Source organism: Ascaphus truei, chromosome 2 (assembly GCF_040206685.1).
Source record: "Ascaphus truei isolate aAscTru1 chromosome 2, aAscTru1.hap1, whole genome shotgun sequence".
NCBI lineage: Eukaryota > Metazoa > Chordata > Amphibia > Anura > Ascaphidae > Ascaphus > Ascaphus truei.
The window spans coordinates 362,605,635-362,618,900 of record NC_134484.1 but is presented as its reverse complement, the minus strand read 5'-3'; the positions used below and the strand labels follow the sequence as shown (position 1 = coordinate 362,618,900).

The following is a 13,266-nucleotide window of genomic DNA, read 5'->3' as shown; positions in this document are numbered from 1 at the left end:
TAGAGATCTCTGGATCCACTTTAAAGGAACAGAAACCCCTCGTTGTATTGTATTGTATGTCTTTATTTATATAGTGCCATTAATGTACATAGCGCTTCACAGTAGTAATACACGTGGTAATCAAATAAATAACAGATAATATAAATAACAGATCATGGGAATAAGTGCTTTAGACATAAAAGTAACATTAAGGAAGAGGAGTCCCTGCCCCGAGGAGCTTACAGTCTAACTGGTAGGTAGGGAGAACGTACAGAGACAGTAGGAGGGCATTCTGGTAAGTGCGTCTGCAGGGGGCCAAGCTTTATGTATCGTGTTCAGAATATCCACAGTGCTATTCATATGCTTCTTTAAGCAAGTGTGTCTTAAGTTGGGTCTTAAAGGTGGATAGAGAGGGTGCAAGTCGGGTACTGTGGGGAAGGGCATTCCAGAGGTGTGGGGCAGTCAGCGAAAAAGGTTTAAGGCGGGAGAGGGCTTTAGATACCAAGAGGGTAGAAAGAAGACATCCTTGAGCAGAACGCAAGAGTCTGGATGGTGCATAACGAGAAATTAGGGCTGAGATGTAAGGAGGGGCAGAAGAGTGTAAAGCTTTAAAAGTGAGGAGAAAAATGGAGTGTGAGATGCGGGATTTGATCGGAAGCCAGGAGAGGGATTTCATGAGGGGACATGCTGTGACAGATCTAGGAAAGTGTGATTCTGTTGTGTATGTACTTACAGATGCCCGTGTGAGTATTGTGATATTACTAGCATTATTCACTCTAAACCTCCCCTGGCTGATCCCCCTGCTATATTGCGAAAGTATTTCGTCTAATCTTTTGCTCCCTATACATTGTGTTTATGATATTGGGAGGATCCGAGGACCACCTGACAAGGATTTCCATAGAAGAGTCAAAAGCAAAGACAAAGACAAAGACAAGACAAGACAAGACAAGTAAAGACACCTTTTGTTGTGTATTTACTTACACATGGCCGTGTGAGTAGTAAGATCTATATTCGTGCTATTTTCCCTGCCCCCACTGGTCGAGATTGCATATATATTCATATTTATTATTATTCATTATCTAATCCCTTGCTCCCCCTTTTATGTGTTTTTTCTGTATGTACTAAGGGTCTTGGATAGATCCTATTAGGGTTGCAGCAAACTGGGATTTACATTCTAGCCCTCATTCTCCCTTTTGCAAGGGGAGGGCAGCTACATTCGTAGTTACGGTAATATTGTGTTATTTTCATTTTCTTTCTGATTTTAGTTCTTTCTGATTTTAGTTCTTTCTGATTTAGTCCTATATAAGTGTTAGCGCCCAAGTTCTTTTTTTGTTTTACCCCTTTAACTCATATAAGGTTTTTAAAATGCATTTCTTGTAAGCATTCATAGACTTTGAAAACAACTGTCTGTACAAAGCAAATCCGTTCCTGTAGAGACATTGAATTTGACGGCAGATCAGAAGCACTTTGCCTATTCTATCTGTTATTAGCCTGCTTCTTCTGTATGTCACAGGGACAAGGAACGCAAGAGGTTAACTTGTTTGCACAATGTAATGCCCAGGAACATAATGTACAATGCTTAGTAGATATGAGCCTGTATCAGTTTTTTGTATTTTTCGAGGACTTGCAAAAATAATAAACCTACCCACAAACACTAATAGAAGTTGCAGAATGCCTGCCTATAGATTTATAGCACCATTGTTATACAAAGTTTGTTTACTTTTGCCAAGTGCACTGGGTTGAATCTGTTTTTTTGTTTGTTTTCATTTTGTTGAGACCTAGTTACAGTAGCAGCTTTGTTTGTTAACACTGTGGGCAGGCAGAATCACATGGTAGCATTGCTGTAGCCCTCAGATGTTCCACATGTTTCTGTAGTTAAAACAGAGTTGATAGCAGCGAGAGTCCACCAGTGAAACACCCACACGTACCATTCATCCTGGTTCATCTGTTTTTTCTCTCCCATGACTTGACATAGACATTCTGCTGCACACACAGTATTGCAGAGGTGGCCACTCCAATCCTTTTGGGCAGGGCCGGGGCTACCATTAGGCGATTTAGGCGGTCGCCAAGGATGGTACATTTTGGGGGGCCGGCAGAGAGGAGGATGAGGAAGGCGGCAGGGGAAAAAAACTGAGGCTCATGGGAGCAGAGCACGGTGCCACTGGAGGACAGCCAGGTAGGGGCGCACCCCAGCAGTCCAACCGGAAGTCTTCACTGACATCCGGTGTCTGCCGCTGCTACAGCACAGCTCCTCCTTGGCCGTCGTCCTGTGCTGCTCTGCTCCCACGGTTCTCGTCCCTCTTCTCCCACCGCCACTCCTCTTCTGCCCTCTCCTCCCGCTTGCTGTTCTCCCCCTCTGCTGCCTTGCTGCACCCCAGGCCACCGAAGCCAGGAAGAGAAGGAGGAGCGGGTGAGAGAGGAAGAGGAGGAGGGGGGGGTGATTGAGGAGGAGTGGGCGAGAGGAGGAGTGGGAGAAGGTGAAATGAGATAGGGAGAGGAGGGGGTGAGATTGGATGGAGCTATAATAACAAAAATAAAATCTGAAATTTTAGAGGGGGGTTCATGGCTGGATGTTCCCCTAGGGTGCCGAATACATTGTACCGGCCCTGCTTAAGGGCCCCCAATGGGTCAGGGTTTTTAAAGATGTCCCTGCTTCATCACAGGTGGCTTAGTCAGTGGCTCGGTCGACACCTGGAGTTGGTCACCCCTGCAGTATTGCTTGCTTTAGCTTGCCCATAATGGCTAATGAGCAAAGAAGGTAGACTGTAGTGGGTACCCCGGCATCTGCGGTAAGTGTATTGTGCGGTGGCGGTCCTTGGGTAGGTACACATATATACTAAACAAGAAAAAGAAACCCAATTTGGGCACTCTGCCACCAGTCTGGATGATTAATGATTAGTTAAAATACTTTATTTACAACCGCATACTAAAATGATGGGTGTTAAAATGTAGGATTGTCGCATACATGATCCTATAAAGAGTACTGTGATAGGTCTTCTGGATCAGACAATATGCTGAATAGACGGATATCAGTATATCCTAAGTCTATCCTTATCGATGTATAGGACCCCACTATCCTGGGGATCAGGGGAGGGGTTAACCACTAAGGTCTAGGTGACCTTGTGCTTAGGTATAGCTACGGTGATATCTGTAATAGGTGATCAGCAATCACCCAGTTGGATGTTGTGATTTAACATTGAACCTGGTGTTATGTGCAGTCAGCTGTGTCACTGTCACAACAATGTTGCCAATTCAGTCCATGTGGTTAGTACAACAGATAATCAGGGCAGTTGTGTCAACAAGCAAGGTGCTGCAACAATGTAGCCACTTTAGTTGATGTAGTTAGGATAGAGCACCAGGATACAAAGTTATTGGCCAAAAACAGCTAGGTAAATGTATATTTAATCACAGAAATATAGCTTTAAATAGAGAGCACTTCGGTGAGGACACTTTCAGGGGGCAGGGTTCTTGCTTGTACAGTGATCACGTGAGCCCCTTCAGTTTCTAATAGACATGGGGGGGGGGGGGGGGTTAAAGAGGATTCACAATATAAAATGTTACCCTGAGAGCATGAATACAAAAAGGATGGGGGAGCACAATAGTTGGAAACAGGCAATGTTGTAGATCTAGTAATTGCTCTTAAGATAAAGCAGTTATATCCTGAGCGAGTGTGGTAGCTCAGGTGGCTAATGTCTAATTGGAAGGATAAACACACATGGGTTTTTATGTGTTGGTGAGAAGGTAAAATAAAAATGTGTAACTTACACGGCCTTGTGTAAGCCCAGTCGCATCAAGGTTTCTTTGGGAATCCCGTGGGCTTCTAATGAGGCTTTTCTCCTTGCAGTGTGGGTTCTTCTTCTTGTTATGTAGGCCGCTTGCTTCGATGGTTCAGAGTGTCGCTCCAGGGGGATTTCCTCTCGTGTAAACAGAAAGGAGGATAAGGTTAACACATATACATATATATGTCAATGAGGGGGAGGACGGCGTGTTTATGGACCACCAAAAAGATATATATATTATAATCTGGCACTCACACGGGCTAGTGTGAGTGTACTCTTATCTTGGTATCTTGTTCATTTGGGGGTATTGCCCAATCAGTAACAGGTGATGAAAGGGTGGGGTACAAGGGTATAAATTGTAAATATAACACAATACTCACACGGGCCAGTGTGAGTACACACTTCTAGCGGTATCTTTGCTCTTTTGTTCCTGATGTAGCTAATGGTGAAGATGGGGTTAGCACAGATAAAAGACACAAAGGTCTGGAGGGTAAAAACTAACTTTAATAAAAAACATGAGAAAATAAAAACAAAAACAGAAACCAAACGCTTCTGTGGGAAGGTAAAAGCAAGGGGGGGACAGTGTGGTGTATAGTCGTAGGGAATCTCGCCTTCCGCGTCCGGATGGGGAGCTGCAACTACACCTCTGTCTCCTCTGTGATATGCTGTAGAGTGTTCCACTCTTTTTACACTTCCGCACATCAGATAAGCCATACAGAGATAGCGCCCGGGTACCTCCTCAAACAACCCTGAGAGCATGGTCAGGTTCTGTGGGCTGCACGGGTGACTTCAGCAACCCTTAGGGCAGAAGGACATGGAAACTGAAATAGAGCAGGTTATACATGTATCAAGCATGCAAGAAACATACGGGGCACATTTATCAAGTGCCTGTATGAGTCATCGTAGGGGTGTTCAACTTCAGTCCTCAGGGCCCCCAACTGGTCAGGTTTTAAAGCTATCCCTGCTTCAGTACAGGTGGCTCAATCAGTGGCTCAGTCTTTATTGATTGAGCCAACTGTGCGGAAGCAAGGAGCCACAGATTGAGCCACCTGTGCTTAAGCAGGGATATTCTGAAAACCTGGCCTGTTAGTGGCCCTTGAGGACTGGATTGGGCATCCCTTGTGTAACATATGCTTTGTATTCAATCCTAAATGGTATTTTTTGGTAATTAGCTTCTAAAAAAAAAAAAGTCTCCCTCCCCGTGTGTCACCCTCTCTTCCCACCCTCACTCCTAGTGTGTCACCCTCTCTTCCCACCCTCACTCCCCGTGTGTCACCCTCTCTTCCCACCCTCCCTCCCCCTGTGTCACCCTCTCTTCCCACCCTCACTCCCCGTGTGTCACCCTCTCTTCCCACCCTCACTCCCCGTGTGTCACCCTCTCTTCCCACCCTCCCTCCCCCTGTGTCACCCTTTCTTCCCACCCTCCCTCCCCCTGTGTCACCCTTTCTTCCCACCCTCCCTCCCCCTGTGTCACCCTTTCTTCCCACCCTCCCTCCCCCTGTGTCACCCTTTCTTAACAACCCTCCCTCCCTCCCCGTGTGTCACCCTCTCTTCCCACCCTCCCTCCCCGTGTGTCACCCTCTCTTCCCACCTTCCCTCCCTCCCCGTGTGTCACCCTCTCTTCCCACCCTCACTCCCCGTGTGTCACCCTCTCTTCCCACCCTCACTCCCCGTGTGTCACCCTCTCTTCCCACCCTCACTCACCGTGTGTCACCCTCTCTTCCCACCCTCACTCCCCGTGTGTCACCCTCTCTTCCCACCCTCACTCCCCGTGTGTCACCCTCTCTTCCCACCCTCACTCCCCGTGTGTCACCCTCTCTTCCCACCCTCCCTCCCCGTGTGTCACCCTCTCAAACCACCCTCCCTCCCCGTGTGTCACCCTCTCAAACCACCCTCCCTCCCCGTGTGTCACCCTCTCAAACCACCCTCCCTCCTCGTGTGTCACCCTCTCTTCCCACCCTCCCTCCCCGTGTGTCACCCTCTCTTCCCACCCTCCCTCCGCGTGTGTCACCCTCTCTACCCACCCTCCCTCCCCGTGTGTCACCCTCTCTACCCACCCTCCCTCCCCGTGTGTCACCCTCTCTAAACCACCCTCCCTCCCTCCCCGTGTGTCACCCTCTCTTCCCACCCTCCCTCCCTCCCCGCGTGTCACCCTCTCTTCCCACCCTCCCTCCCTCCCCGCGTGTCACCCTCTCTTCCCACCCTCCCTCCCCGTGTGTCACCCTCTCTTCCCACCTTCCCTCCCTCCCCGTGTGTCACCCTCTCTTCCCACCTTCCCTCCATCCCCGTGTGTCACCCTCTCTTCCCACCCTCCCTCCCCGTGTGTCACCCTCTCTTCCCACCCTCCCTCCCTGTGTGTCACCCTCTCAAACCACCCTCTCTAATCTAATGTATTTTATTTAGAAAGAAATACTATATCTTATAACAGGAAGGTTTACCAGGGAATTCTTATGCACAGAAAAGTATTTTGGGAAAAGTGAAATCCCATTAAAGACCTCGCTAACACAGGTCTAAATTAACGGACGGAAAATAATAGTGAAATGGAAAACAAAGCAAAGAAAATGTATAATTTCTCACTATTTCCAGTTTATTAGTAGAATAAAAGAGGCAAGGGAACAGGGTGCCTTTTACAGTGTTTAAGGTGAATGTAATTGAGGTACTGGAGAGTACACTTAAAGTAGAGCAGAAGAGATGAGGTGTACTGTATTGTATACTTGTACTTGTACTGTATATCTTAGGCAGTGTAATCAAGTCCTTGGTGATCTATATGAGAGACGTTTGGGTGGGGGCTGTCATTTGGTGGGTTTTAATAAAAAAGATCAGCAGGGTGTTGAGGACGGACAGAGGAATAGTTTAGTCTGGGATCAGCATGTTGTTTGGGTTGGATTTGGGGGGCTAATTAGTAGATGGTTGTCATCACAAAGATTGCACATTTTGCCTCAGAAACCCGCGGGAGGCATTATCATTAAGGGGTAAATTCTACATCTGCCGAAGCAGACATTGAAATTGGTGGGGATTTGTGACAGAAAACATTTCAGTAGATATAAAATGGCCGCCCATGCGTTTGTTTTGCTACATCACCAGATTTACAAATTAAAATGCTCCAGAAAATGTGATCGATTTTTTTTTTCTTCCCCCCTGATAAATAAAGTGCTTATTTTCATCTAGTGTGAAACTATAAACTGGTAAATTCATAGTTAGAAGTGGAATGACCCCAATGCAGGATGGAGTTTACACCGGGGATTGGTGTACATTGGTAAATAGCACACAATGTTTGTGAAGGGTGTAATTTATCACTTTTGTACATTCAGAGGCACTGCAATTGTAACAGGGTTATATATCAAAGTGTGCCTGTAAAACTGGGGCGAAAAGTAGTACAGGAAAATAGCATGGCTTGTCAAGGGATAAAGTTCCATTGAAAGTAATGGCGTTTGTCCTTTGATTAATGTGTTGCGCATGGTTTGTTTTACATTTGCAGTAAGATCACTTTTATTCATATCCTCTTAAGAGTAAGAACTGTTGACAAAACAGTGAAAAGAATAGCAAATTCAGACCCCCGACTGAGTGAGATCTCTCCTCAGATGAGCAGGAAAAAGTATTAATTGCACCTAATATATGCACTGTATATTGTGTAGTACAGGGATTCCCAACAGGGGATCCAGGATCCCCTAAGGCAGGTGTCTGCAACCTTTCAAGGAAGAAGAGGCATTTTATATTCCGAGAGCCGCCACACATGCATGAATATTACACACCCACAAACACATACATATACTGTACACACACTTATAGGTATATACTGTATAAGCATTAACAGACGACAAACTTACTTTAATCAGAATAAAATACATCTCACAATAATAAGTCCCTTTATTTTCTTTTTTCCCCCCATTGTTTTTCTGTGCAAAAAAGTTTGTCATTTAGAAATACACAATACACACATACACCCCCCCCCCCAAAAAAAAAATATATATATCAACCAGTGTTCGACAAACCTATACATTTGCACGCCCCGGGCGAGTGGATTTAACATCGTGGCTAGATCCTATTGGCCCAAGCAGCACACGTGTGGTACTAGGTGGCGAGTAGATTTTTTTTGTTCGGCGAGTAGATTTTTTGGTGATTTGTCGACCACTGTATAGAACCTCCACAACCCCACAGGTGCCAAGTAGATTTACACGTGTAGAATGACCTAGGTGCACAAGAGAAAGGAAAGAAGGGGGAGGGGAAAAAAATATAGAGTAGTTTGTCTATCAAAATATTGGGGAGTGCTATAGTATTGCACTGACAATCAGTTGAGGATATTAGAACTTATTCAATCACATAGATCAGGAACATTAGAGAGACTTGGGCTGGATTCCAACCAGGTATGATCTTGCTTTAACCTTTAACCAGTTGGCTTACTTCTGGATCCTTTTGATTGCTTGCACTGTGAATATCTTCATATATATATAATGGATAATGAGAGTGAAACAGTAGAACTTTTAAACTATTTATTAAAAAACAACCTAATGGTATACAGTAGGCTTAAAAAAAGCGCACTGTGTGAGATAAAATTGCAGTGGAAGAGACAGCTAAATGGGTCTGATGTATTAATGACCCTGTTGAAATGTCTATATATATTACGCAATAAGATCTTGAAACGCTGTCTTTGGTTGTGGTAAGGGGTTCTGTATAGTCATACAGGTACAGTATTTGCCTCCTGATACCTCTCACCCATCGGAACTATGTCCTTAGTGGTATTATACCAACAACAACCAAGCCTTAATTGTAGCAATATTCTGACTTCTTTATTAGGTGTTTGTGGAACAAACATTTTCTAGCAGGGGGTGCACAATGTACAAAAAGTTTGGAAACCAGTAGTGTACTGTAGTACAAAATGCAAGAGCAAATTGTATACGTGTCAGTCACAGTCTAATAACTTAACCACAAGAGTGCAACCGTTTTAATACACTTCATGATAACTACATGGCCAGCTTTCTAAAAACGTGTAAGTAGGATGCAGAAGCAAACTAAATGTAACATTTAATTTGTTTATTGTCCAAAGCCCGATGTATGTGGCATGATACTTTAATTTGTCTTCATTTGTATATATTTTTTCTATTTGCCAAAGCACAGACATTTCGCATGGATAAGGAAAGTCGGATTCTAGGGTTGGGATACAGTGAGCCACGATGCGGGGTGCAATAACTATCAATGGGAGTTAGCGCAGAATCGGGGTGCAATAAGTGGGGACACGGCATAGTGAATCCTGGCCTTTGTGCCTTGCAAATTGAAATATTACTGTATGCTCATTTGTATGTCTTAGACAGGTCTGCAACACCACATTTGGGGTGAATAGTAGCGACAATAGTAACTGTAGGCCGCTGTTTTATTCAGGAACCCATGTTTGTAAAAGAGCTGTTTGCATACATTCACTGCATGGTTTATCTACCTACTGTATGTTCAAAGTTAAACTCCGCACTGTTCAAATACTGTAAGTGCTTTTATGCTTTTAACTCACTCTGCTATTTACCAAAGGGATATTGCAACAAAAAAATTATAAATTGAACTTCAGATTAGGCTCAAATTTAGTATCAGTGCTGTTAGCTTTTAAAATTCATTCTTTTATTGATCAAATGGTCATATTTTTAGAATGTTGTCTTCTAAATGGGGTATTGGCTTTGGTTTTCAAGCCTCTTGTACCATTTGAGTACTATAGTATTTCATGAATGTTTTCTTTCTTTGTGACATTAAAATCTGTAAGCAATGCATTTGCCTTCATTTAGTTTACATTTCCACCTTTCCAGAAAGATAATGTATTGCTTGGCAAATAAATATTTGCTCAAATATTGTCTGCCTATAGTTTCTCTTCTGTAATCATGAATGACAATAATTCAGAAAAGTCACACGGTTCTGTGAAAAGGACGGTTGAAAATACAGCACGGTTACAAAACGACATTTTACCTTTTTTCTTTCTTTCTTTTTTACCCGTGCTTGCAACAATGGCTGTGGCATAACAACTAGAGAAGCAGACTGCTCAGGATTAAACAGTGTATGGATAGTATACAGGATGCTAAACTATTGAGATAGCAACAACAATAATACAAAAAAATGGGAAAGCGACCTAAGTAAATCTTTAATACTGTGTACACCAAATGATGAACAAAATTTTCAAGTGTCTAGATATGTGAAGGTGGTTATAACATAACATTTATTGTGTTATATTAAAATAAGGCAACTAACACTGGGAGGGGGAGGGACAGTGTTCAGTTGATCTGGTAAAGTGATCAGATCACAAATATAAACTCATTGAGTGAACAGATATGTGCTTCCAAACCCACTGAAACCTACACTGGCTCAGTATTCCTCTATTACACGTTGATAATGACTGTACTATACCATTTCTAGAAGTAGCAGCAACATGCAAGTATGCTGTATATACAGTACATACAAAAGCACTGACAAGCCTCAGCTGTGTTAGTATATAAAGTCAGTACAATGTATTGTGCCTCACTGCTATAAGTGTGGCTAGTATGGCTGTAAGATAGGACCAAATAAATGGTGATATACACACATACAACCACAATGGTGTGGTATATTAATGCATGAGACTGAATGTCCACTAAACATTCAAGCCAGTAAGTGATCACAGAGACCATCAAAAACGTAAATGAGGTACCAGAGCAGTGCCGTTTGCAAATAGTAGTGGTTCACATGAGCTCAAGGAGTGCGTAGCTAGTGGCAAGGAGCATAAATATAGGGTGACCATATTAGTCCCTGCAGAAACTGGGATAAAAGTCGCGCCGACAGCACATGCGTGAATAGTATTTGCCGGCTGCGCATGTGCAATAGGTGTTTGCCGGTCACTTATACACATGCGCGTCCGGAGCTTGCTGATCGTGCATGCGCACGAGCAGCCGACGCTGGCAAGCACCGTTCGTGCATGTACTGGAACGGCACCCCAGAATAGTTAGAGCTGCGGCTCTTACAGTAAAGAATGAATATGTACCATAAGTTGCACTATGATCGCTACCTGCCTCCTAAATGAGCTTACTGCAAGTAGCCGCTCCCTGCCCTGGTCATTTACAGCGTATGGAGCACTGTCTGATCCTCTGAATCCCTTAGCTCCTCCCCCAGTGATGTCTGACGTCACTGTAAAATCCCCCGTCGTACCTACGTTTCGTTCCAACAGGAAAGTTTTCAAGGGTAGTGTTCGTCCCTTGAGTTTAAATACCTTGTTGCCATAGAAACCACGACACTCCTAATCTGTAGTGATGGGGCTGTGTATACATGGGGCGTCCCGTTGCTATTACCTGGATACACTCTGCTTTTTATTGGCTCTATTGAGAGTAGAACTATTAACAACTTATTTCAATGTAACCTGCCGGGGATAAGAAATACTATAACTCTTATGCCTCCCTCTCCTAGTAACTTTTTATTGTATAATGTGTTCAGGGTCTATCCCCTCCCAGTTTAGAATTGGTTATGTGTGAGTTTGTTCCAGTTATCCAGTTAAATAATAGGAAACATAATATAAATATTACGTGCATATAATAATCACTGGTGTAATGTGAGAATCCTGTCAATCAATAAATAGTTGCACCTTCCTACACGAAGAAGTGGAACACAGTCACGGTTACAATTGCAGGGCTTTACCAGTCCTCTGGGCTCCCTTTTCAATGCTCCGATGGCTGGTAACGTGGCCTCTTTTTAAAGAAGCTACTTGCACCGGAGAGTAAATAAGCAAAGTGTTGTTGGCACACTGCAATCAAACATAATTACTGTCAATAGTAAACTCTCTTGAAAATCATACACTTGGTCTGCAATTCTCCTTTGGCTTTGTTTAAATCCCGTCAATGCAGGCCCCAAAAGAGGCACAGGTGAATTTCTTCAGCAAATGTCAAGCTTATGGGCAAATGTGTCCTTGTGAATAATTTGTGGGTATGAATACAATTCCATTATGTATATGTTTGTGAGTGCTAATTTATTACAGGTATCTGCAGATTAAGAGGCTATTTTGAAATGGGTATTCAGCGGATGAGTAAGCTCTGGGAGTCTGTCACCGAAGCCTTCAAAATAATACATTGATCTCTGTTTGGTGGTCTCCCTCAATACAGTCATACTAATAATAATAATTATAATAGCATGTTATTGTATAGAGCTGCTAGTTTTACATAGCGCTTTACAGAGACAATTTGCAGACACAGTCCCTGCCCCGTGGAGCTTACAATCTATGTTTTTGGGGCCTGAGGCACAGGGAGATACGGTGACTTGCCCAAGGTCACAAGGAGCCAACACTGGGAATTGAACTCTCAGTGCCAATCAGTGTCGTTACTCACTGGGCCGCTCCCTCTCTCTTCTCATACTATACATATCATTATTATTATATAGAGAGGTATTTGGGGGGGGGGGGGGAGGGAGGGTGTAAAACTAAAGAATGTTTCACTAGGCTCTGATAACTCAATTACTGCTATACAAGGCAACGGCAGTTCATGCTGGATAGGGCCCCGAATCCGGAGCTTAGTGAATCCCAGCGTATATTGGGAGGCATCTTCCAGATCACAGTCATTTCTCCAGCAAACGGCTCTTCTTCAAACTCTGTCTTTCGCTGCATTATTTCCAAGCAGTAGTATCTAATAGCACAGCATCAACATTTGTTAATACTGGCAAGGGGAGCAGATGTGTATTTATGAGCATACGGTGGGTGCAGCCTTGTACATTATGTAGCCAAAGTTAACACAGACAGTTTGTACATTTTGGACCTGGAACTAATAAGCAGAGGAGCAAAGTGCGTCATACCTCACATTTGATGCGACAATGCAGGTTTCTATTTGTAGTGGAAAAATACAGTGGCTCAAACGCTTCACTGCCAGGTGGCCTTCCAACACATTGTAAAGCATAGTGTCGCTGAGCCGTCTAGCAGCAGAGGGAATAAAGACAGATGCTTATTGATCAGCTGATATCAGGTGACTGTTTGCTTTCATAATATTTCCCAAGCATATCCAGTCATTATCTGTCTCTTAACAGTATTCTTAAGCTATTCCAAACAGTGTGAACCCTGAGGTTGGCTGATTTAATGCTGCCTTCCTAACCCCATTTGCGATAATTATATTTTTTCAGACCTAGTAAACTCAGACATGGCGATTAGCAAGCAATATTTTACTGGGGTGGGCAAAAATGTCAGTGTGTATCTGGGACACACGGACACTATAACACTATAATATATCCTTGCACCCTCACAAAAAAAGTAAATGGTATAAAAAAGGGATGTAAAAAATTGCAAGGTACTTGATAGATAAATAAAAATGTAAATTATTTTTCCTTTAAATTTTGTTTTTTTTTAGGTGTCCTTACTTATCACGCACACGCACACTCACACACACTGTTTGCTCCCCCGATGCATGCCAGTCGGTCACCGCTGTGACCAGCAATGTCGCAGCCAATCATGCTTTGCGCTTGCACTGGCAAAGCATGGTGGGGCTCGCTGCTGCTGGTCAGTCAGCACAACGCATAGCGTACGCCCCCGATG

General features: G+C 43.8%; 1 protein-coding gene across 5 annotated transcripts in view; it reads left to right on the top strand.

The window, feature by feature from the left end:
• The window catches only part of THRB (thyroid hormone receptor beta), a 337,521-nt gene that overhangs the window by 124,044 nt on the left and 200,211 nt on the right, over positions 1-13,266 (top strand). The window contains exon 1 of one of the 5 annotated variants that reach the window (XM_075586958.1): positions 952-970. The exons of the other annotated variants lie outside the window; for them this stretch is intronic. The gene's annotated coding sequence lies outside the window, so the exon portion shown is untranslated. Of the gene's footprint in view, positions 1-951; positions 971-13,266 lie in introns of those variants that run through there. 5 annotated transcript variants of the gene reach the window in all.